Here is an 8,912-nt window from a genome sequence, read left to right as displayed (position 1 = left end):
TAAAGAAAACTTAGAGAGTGTGGGCTGCTTCTGGTGCTTGGATTTGTACTTCAATAATGATGTCATTTTGGGACACTAAAATTTTTATTTTTTTTTTTACGTTTTTTTTTTTTTTTAAGTTCTGTTTCAGACAGCCAATCAACACTTTTTACAACACAGCAACTTCGTGAAAATCAGAGCTTTTCTCGTAAATCAATACATTTTCTACCTAGTGGTTTGCGTAATCTTCCCAACCTGGCAATAATGCTTACACACTTTCTCTACATTACGAAAAAAGCGTTGATGAGCTTTAACATCTGCAAACATATAAATTGGAGTTTAGCGATCTCTATTAAGATATTCTGCTCACATAAAAGTGTAATACAGCCAGTCTTCTTTTTCTTTCACATGGTTGTTTGCACTGCTTCCTTCAACTAAATTTGTGAGCAAACCATGCAGTGTCCATGTTGATGTTCTCTTGATTTTTATTTTTATTTTTTGCTTATGTGAAAGTGCAATAATTCCCATAAAAAATGAATGAATGAATGAATGAAATAGCAATAGTCATGATTAAAAATTGGGATTATATTTTTTGAGCAAAATAACCATGATTAACAGTTGAACCATTATCATGCAGTCGTAACTTGATGGTTTCCTAAAAATGCCGAGCTCATGGTGCGATACACAGCGCATCGGCCAAAGACCATCTGACGTCCATCTGCATCCATCTGACGTGTGGGTACACAGACCAAAAAAATCAAGAGTAATGCAGAGAGAATGGAAGAATGTGCCCTGTGTCAATTTCATGAAGCTTAAATGCAATGTAGAGGGGACCCCAAATAGTCGACGATTCAATGCTTCGATAGGAGGAGCCTGATTCGACTACCATTCTCACAGTCGAATATTCGCGGGGTGTAGAACTACCAGTTTTCTCCCAATAAGTTAATATACAGCCTATTAAAATAATGCTGTAAATAAGAATCTGAAAAGAAATAAGCTTTAAATGAATATTCTAACGTGCGTGAATAAATCAAACCACCCCTATAGATTTAAGTTTCACTTTCCATAATCCGTGACCAACAGAGCAGCATCTTGGCGGCAGGGATGCGCGAGCAGGACAAACAACAATGCAGAATATTAATAACTATGACAGGGACTGTCATATACATAACATTATAATGAGAACACTATTATCATAAAACGCTGTGAATTTTTAGAGTTTAGTTGCTGTGTTTCTGCACGTTGTTGCATGAAGAACACGTCCACAAAAGGAATTCATTCAGAGCCGCACAGACATTTTCCCTGTGTGTTAACGTAATTATGACTGTCGAATGTCTGACTTGACTCTTGGTAATGTATTTTGCCCCGCCCCCAAACATATGATTCGACTATCAGTCGACTATCAGCAAAATTCAAAATTGTGATCCGACTATGAAAATCCTTAGTCGGGTACACCCCTACAATGTAGACAATGGTGTATTGTTATTTACAGCAGTTGATACATTCACAACTTTTCTGACACTTATAGTACTTTGCCTGACTTGAATTTATCAAGATACAGAAGTTTTTGCACCTTTTCTACTCACACAGGCACTTTGCTTGGCACCTTTCTGCAGCATTCTATAAGCTTCCTCCACACGTTTAATCCCTAATGGCAGCATAGCACTTAAACTGGTGTACAAGTCATTTCCTGATTTCTCAGATTTCTCTCTCTCTCTCTCTCTCTCTCTGCTCAACATATGTTGGAACCCCCACCTGGAGCAGTTTTTCAACCGTTATATGGCCCATTTTACATTTCTGACTGCTGTGGAAGAGGACTCTGACTGTCCACCCCTCACCTGTAGATGTGATTAATTGCGTTTCATAACGCCCAGGAGGCCATCGGTGCTGCCGGAGAAGCCAATGAACTTGTTTGAGTCTACGACTCTCCCGCATCATTTATTAGATTTTTATTGCAGGAATGAGCTCGAAGAATCTCCTTAAAGATCTAATGTGCTTTAAAAACAGTGCTGCAAGCGTATGATGTGCGTGTTTAGATTGGATTGCGTCTTTCAGGTCGGTTCACAGCTGCCAGCAGCATACACTTTTTTTTTACACTTTTTTTTTTCTTCCTTTGTTGGAAATCATTAAGTTTATTTATTTATTAATTAGTTTTTTGTTTGTTTGTTTGTTATTAATACTTTGTATAATGAAACACAAGTAAAACTTTAACAAACAAAAAGGTATTTATTTAAGTAAAACCTTTTTAAATGTAAAACTGGAAAATAAATTAATAAAATAAATAAATAAATAAATATTTTTGTGCATTGTCAAAACAATTTAATTTTCAGGTCTGTGCACAAAAATCAGATAACCTTTTTTATGTTTGCATTAACAGACTAAGGAATGAATATGACAAGTCTCTTTTGCATTCTATCCAAATTGACAGCTTACAACTGTAGACAGAGGTTAAGTTGTATTTATTCCAACTTAACATTCCTTTAGGCAGGGAAATCTGAATAGAGCAATTATTGTATGAGTATGTAATTCCATCACATATACCTGTAATTCATTTAACATGGTCCCCAGAAATGAAATCATTTGGCTGCAGAGCAAGTCGACAGGGTCAAACATGCCATATCAAGAAGCTGTTAACCCATACATTCATAACAATGTGAGTGTAAATAAAAAAAATATAAACAAAATTGTTACTAACTCAGCGCCCACCCCAGTCGTAGCCTCAAACTGAGTAATTATTTAACATGGGGATATGATTATAGGAACGAGAGATTTCATTTTACTGTGCAGAATGATTAGAGCTATTGAATCACTGTTCAATTTAATTAAATTGCTTTTGTGATTCAATTTTTGCTGTGGGTGTAAGGGAGATGGTCTGGCCATTAAAATGTGTGATTGATTGATGAATTTTAATCTTGACTATGGTCAGGTCGACAGAGATAGAGCGAGCGAGAGGGAGGTTAAGAAAAAGGAGATGATTGTTTTGTGCTTTATATCTTGGCAGATTAAATTATTTGTTCTGGTTTGTAATATTTTGATTCAGTGGGTAATTCATCTTTTGATTTAATGGACATCAAGATTTTTGCTGTGTTGGTACTACTATACGAAATTAGAGTTTGCATCTGAAGTGAATATTTTGCTTTTGTAAAACCATCGCTCTTCATTTACCTATTTGTTTCTGCATATGCATACATAAATATTTAGTGCTCAATAGTACAGTGCTGTAAATAATACCATCAAAAGCCGTAAGGGTTTAATACAACTTCAGCATTTTTAAGTCATGTAGTGTGGTATGCAACATGCCACCATGCTTTCCTTCCCCTATGTAGAGCATTCATGCTGATTTTCTTCTTGCCAAGGGAAAGGAAAACATGACCTCTCTCATAAGTCTGATTCGTAAACTAATTAACCAACCCCTCTCCCCCCTGATTGCTAATTCCCACAGTTCACCTCTGCAGAGACAGATGCCTCTCCACCCTCCATCCTGACATCCCTCTACCTTGTGGTATAAAGGGAAGAAAGCAGTGAATGCGATAGAGGGGAGGGAGGGTGCTGGCCTTGGGCAGGACTCGTTCTGAATGCCATCTGCTTGCATTTGATTTTGTTCTCATTTGTCTTCTCTCCCTCTCTCTCTAACCTCTTAATCCTTGCATTTGCCTCTTTGCATAACAAGACCAAATTCCTGCACCGTATAATGTATCTTTGATTTAATGCAAGGTCCCTTTGACCAATTAAATCTGTATTGGTTGGCTTTATTTTTGATGTTCTGCTTGATTTGATTTCAGTTTTGTTTTTAATTACACCCGCCCTTGTTGGCAAGGACGGGCTGTTTGTGCAGGCCTTCGGAAGCTTCGGTCAAATGAGGCGGTGGTTTCTGGGCTCAACAACTTTTTTTTTTTTTTTTGCTCTGCTGACCTGGGTGGGCAACTTTAGATTTTTACTTGTCATCCTGCATATATAACAAATAGCTAAAACACTAACCTTTAACATTTAACATTAGCCCTGTAAAGCCTGACATAAAGTATGAACTAAGAGTTTTCTTTAGGGGCCTGAACTGAGCAAAATATGCAGTTTGGTGCAGATACTGATAATTATATGGCCAAAAAGTAAGATGAAATTATGATAGCTTGTAATTTAAATTGTAACATAAAATGCGTATTAAAGGGATAGTTCACCCAAAAATGAAAATTCTGTCATTAATTACCTCAACCGTAAGACCTTTGTTCATCTTCAGAACACAAATTCAGATATTTTTTATCCTGAGAGGAAATTGTGGAATAAAGTCATTATTTTTGTTTTCTTTGCACAAAAAAAGTATTCTCGTAGCTTCATAAAATTAAGGTTGAATCACTGATGTCACATTAATTATTTTAATGATGTCCTTACATACCTTTCTGGGCCATGAATTTGGTGGTTGCATTGCTGTCTATGCAGGGTCAGAAAGCTCTCGGATTTCATCAAAAATATATTAATTTGTGTTCCGAAGATGAACAAAGGTTTTACGGGTTTTGAACAACATGAGGAGTAATTAATGACAGAATTTTTGGGTGAACTATCCCTTTAATATCAGTTGTCTCTATATATCTCACAAAAAAATAGTAAGATCATAGTAATTGTCATAGTCATAGAGTCATAAGATCTCATATTTATTATGGAGCAGTACAGTGATGATTGAGAGATGTGCAAAAAACATTCCTCAAATCATGTTGATAATTTAGAGGTCTTTACATATCAAATATAATGACAGTGTGCTTTTTAAGTTAAGAAATGACCCATAGTGCTTTCCTCCCCAAAATAAACATTTCACCAAATAAACAATGGGATTGGAAACGCACTTCATTGTTTATACATTTATATATCACTATGTATGTTTGACAGATTAGGCTGATTGTAAAGGGGCACTTTAGATTTGCTCAGCAGCAAATGAGAGCAAGCTGCAGTAAGTGACACAATGGTCTGTGTTCGACTCCCGCAATCCATTGCAGCTTTGAAGTAATTCCCTTTTCACATGGCCATGGCCGCAGGCAAGGTTCTCACACTCAGCCGAGCCAGACACTTTTGTCTGCATTTTCCATCCATTGCCATCCAGTTGTCGTGAACGAAGGGAAGGGCGCGTGGTGAGTGAGTGAAACCAGAGGAGGAGGGCGTGCAAGCGAAGGATGAAGTGATTGTTTAGCATGAAGCAGAGGCGGATGACATTCATCAGCTGCCACATAACCATAAAAGAGAGCTTAGTCACACATAAGAGTTAGTGTGTGCAGGTGACAGGTTGAGTCCTCTGTGTCTGAGCACTGTGTGCCACATGCATGCAATCTGTGTTAAGATTCATACAAGGGTTTAGGCTTGGATGCGGGCTCAAGACTTTGTGTTCTTGATGATCTGATCTTTCTGCTTGTGCATGGTTTGCGAACCCTTAAGGGTGTGTGAGGGAACTGCAGGGGGTTTGTGAGTTGATGTAATGTTAATAATTAATTAAATCAAATGTAAAATTCAAATAAATAAATTGGGCTGCACAAATGATCAAAATAACATAAATCACACTATAGCTTGTCACGATCAAATCAAAGGCTGTGATTTAAATAAGTATTTTGAAATTTACACATTCACATAATTTTCAAAAGAAATTTACAGAATTTCACTGGTGTTCCACCAATATAAAGTTTGAGGGTTTGAAATGTTAAAACTTGAGAACTTAATAAAGTGAAGTTTAAGACATAAAGATTGGTAACTTGTAGTGTAAATTACTACTACTACTACTGCTACTACTACTACTACTACTACTACTACTACTACTAATAATAATAATAATAATAATAATAATAATAATAATAATAATAATAATAATTAAAACAGTAATCAATTTGAATTATTTTTATAATTACAATTTTATAATTATATAATTAATTTTATAGTAAAACCTACTACTATTACTAGTACTAAGACTTTTAAATAGGTATTAGTTGGTTTCAGCAGCAACAATATGAGATGTTTTCATATGAGATAATATCGCTGTTAAAACTGCCATATATGACAGTATTTGCAGTATAATTTTTATTTGGCCAAGTTGTGCAGCCCTATATCTAAATAATTTTTAATACAAATCAATCAAAACATTTACTGAAGAAGATTTAATATTGTATCCGTTTACCTCCATATCATTTGACCATTAACTGCCATCTGAGAACCGTAAATATGGGAATATGTTGTTAAATTATTGAAATATTAACCTAAAATCTCAGGGGGTACTTCATGTAAATATTTTTTGACAGTTAATTCCCAGTTGGCTTGGGTCGAGTATAAGGTCTTAAATTCAGTAACTTGACAAGGATATGTTTTTTTTTTTTGGCTCATATCACGCAAAGAGGTTACCCAATCAATTTATTTGCATATAAATATAAAGAACACAGCAAGGAACAGCCTGTTTGAATCAGAAACCTTCACTATTGCAAGTAGACTTTGTGAAGAAAAAAAAGCATGTGCTATGAAAGTGTAGAATATGTTTCCTTTAACCCTTAAATGCATGAAAGTTTCGCCAATCATTATTACATATTCGGGTCTTTAGCAACCCGGACCAATATATCCAGCACGGATGGATCTCTAACTACTGCAATAGCAAAAAAAACTCTCTTGATATTTTAAGAACAATTACAGAAGAATAAAATAAAGCATATTTTGTTACCTTTTGAAACTTAAAATGATTCAATTTGAGCAGATTATTTTACCATCGCTGTCATCGTCAGAGCGCACTTCCACAGTACATTCAGCATCTGCCTCATATTCATGATCTCAAACATGTTCTCAAAACTATCGTTTTCAATGACTTCATATTCAATATTTTGATCACTGGCAGCTTATTCACCACATCCAGCATCAAATGACATTTTTGCTGATGCTATTCGTTTGTTTTATGCCTGCCGTAATTATGAGTGAAACGTCACGTCATCATTGTGTATCAAACAGTGCCACCTTGAGGAAAAAAGATGCATTGCAAATATTGAGTTATCAGATATGTAAATATAGTTGCGCAGGAAAAAATACTTACACATTTACATACCTCGGGTCTCTAGCGACCTGCGGTAATTATGAGTGAAACGTCACGTCATTATTGTGTATCAAACAGTGCCACCTTGAGGAAAAAGATGCATTGCACATATTGAGTCATCAGATATGTAAATATAGTTGCGCAGGAAAAAATACTTACACATTTACAAACCTCGGGTCTCTAGCGATCTTATACACTTTTTACAAATAAATAATCAGAAAACTGGCATTCTTTTATATTTTACTATTTTTTTCTTGTTATATTGTTTATAATTAATAGATTGAGGAATACTAAGAAAGTTGATGTCTAACTTAAAAAAATGAAGGAGGGAGAGGGTAGAGAATGATGTCCCGGGTCGCTAAAGACCCGATGTATGCATTTAAGGGTTAAGGAAGTGCAGCAGTTCTGTTTGTTCCATTAGAGTAACATTTACGGCATGACTATATATGTGAACGTACAAGCTGTCCTCAGACACATTTGTTAGAATCGGTTGTGTCCTGTAAATTTCAGAGGTCGAGTCACATGCATTTGACTGTCTCCTGCAGACTACCACGGTCCTCAGCATGACTGTATCTTTCAGAACAGTCTGAATGGAGCTCAGAGGAAGAATGAACGAGATAGAGTTGTTTTGTCGATAGAGAAAAGTCTCTTTTCCACCAATTTCCTGGCCAATTTCCTCCAGCTGCATTCTTCTCAGTCTCTGGAGTTGACAAGTATACTCTGAGGCATCTCCCTTGAAGCAGCTACAAAGTGCTATGCTTCATTTCACAATTCATCCTGACTGCTTCAGAATGATTGTCCTTTTTAGATTTCGGGCTACATTTCATTTATTTCCAGTAAGTTACAAGATCATGACACAAATACTGTTTTGTTGAAAATATATAGAGGTAAAAACAAGAAAGAAAGAAATAATTACAAGATATGCTGCTAATTTCCTAAATTTGCTGAGCAGACAGAGACTTCGCTTAGATGTGCTAGAAGTATCATTAGTTTGCAGACGGAACTTTATATAGATATTTGTACATAAAGTGTGCATGTACATTTGGGTTAACACTGACAAACATATTATCAGTGCTTTAACAACATCATAAACCCATGATCAGTGATGCAAAATGTTATAAATCAGCTGTAGAAAGACAATAGTGTCATTTTAAGTCGATTGGTTGGTCAGTGTTGGTTCAGTTCAGGTAAATAACTGTGTCAAGTTTATGAAACAATCTATTTAGCAATAAGTAGCTCTACGGAAGACAGTAGGTGTTGTTATTCAATTCGGTTTGAGTTTTGTTCTCATTTGATAGTGTCAGTCCCATCAAAAATGCTAGAAATAGGTATATAAACTAATGAGATAAAATTATAGTTGTTGAGGAGAATAATTTGTGTTCCAAATCTATCATTAGTTTGAACCAGAGTTGGAACATATCAATTAACCATTCGCAGGGAGCTTGATTGACAGGTGATCTAACCAATCTGAATGCGGATATTATGTGCTGCAGCTGCTATCCGCCATCTTGCCCAACATCTACGGCCGGTCCCCATAGAAATCCATGTTAAAACAGGGTAAAAAAAACAAAAAGCGACTGAATTGAAACTTCTTCAATATAACTAAATATAAAAATGTGCAGAGGGTTAAAGGGTTAGTTTACCCAAAAATGACAATTCTGTCATTAATTACTCACCCTCATGTCGTTCCAAACCCGTTAGACCGCCGTTCATCTTCAGAACACAAATTAAAATATTTAGATGCATTCTGACAGCACTCTGACCTTCCCATAGACAGCAAGGGTCCTTACACGATCAACGTCCAGAAACGTAGCAAGGAGATCGGTAAAATAATCCATGTGACATCAGGGGTTCAACCGTAATTTTACGAAGCTACGAGAATACTTTTTGTGCG

General features: G+C 35.9%; 1 protein-coding gene across 1 annotated transcript in view; it reads left to right on the top strand.

The window, feature by feature from the left end:
* Positions 1-8,912, top strand: part of LOC107706127 (catenin alpha-2-like) — a 440,403-nt gene that overhangs the window by 321,973 nt on the left and 109,518 nt on the right. The window lies entirely within an intron of this gene.

This window comes from Sinocyclocheilus rhinocerous, unplaced genomic scaffold (assembly GCF_001515625.1).
Source record: "Sinocyclocheilus rhinocerous isolate Xijiao unplaced genomic scaffold, SAMN03320098_v1.1 scaffold3309, whole genome shotgun sequence".
Taxonomy (NCBI): Eukaryota; Metazoa; Chordata; class Actinopteri; order Cypriniformes; family Cyprinidae; genus Sinocyclocheilus; species Sinocyclocheilus rhinocerous.
The sequence above is the reverse complement of the archived record's forward strand: the minus strand, read 5'-3'. Positions and strand labels throughout refer to the sequence as shown.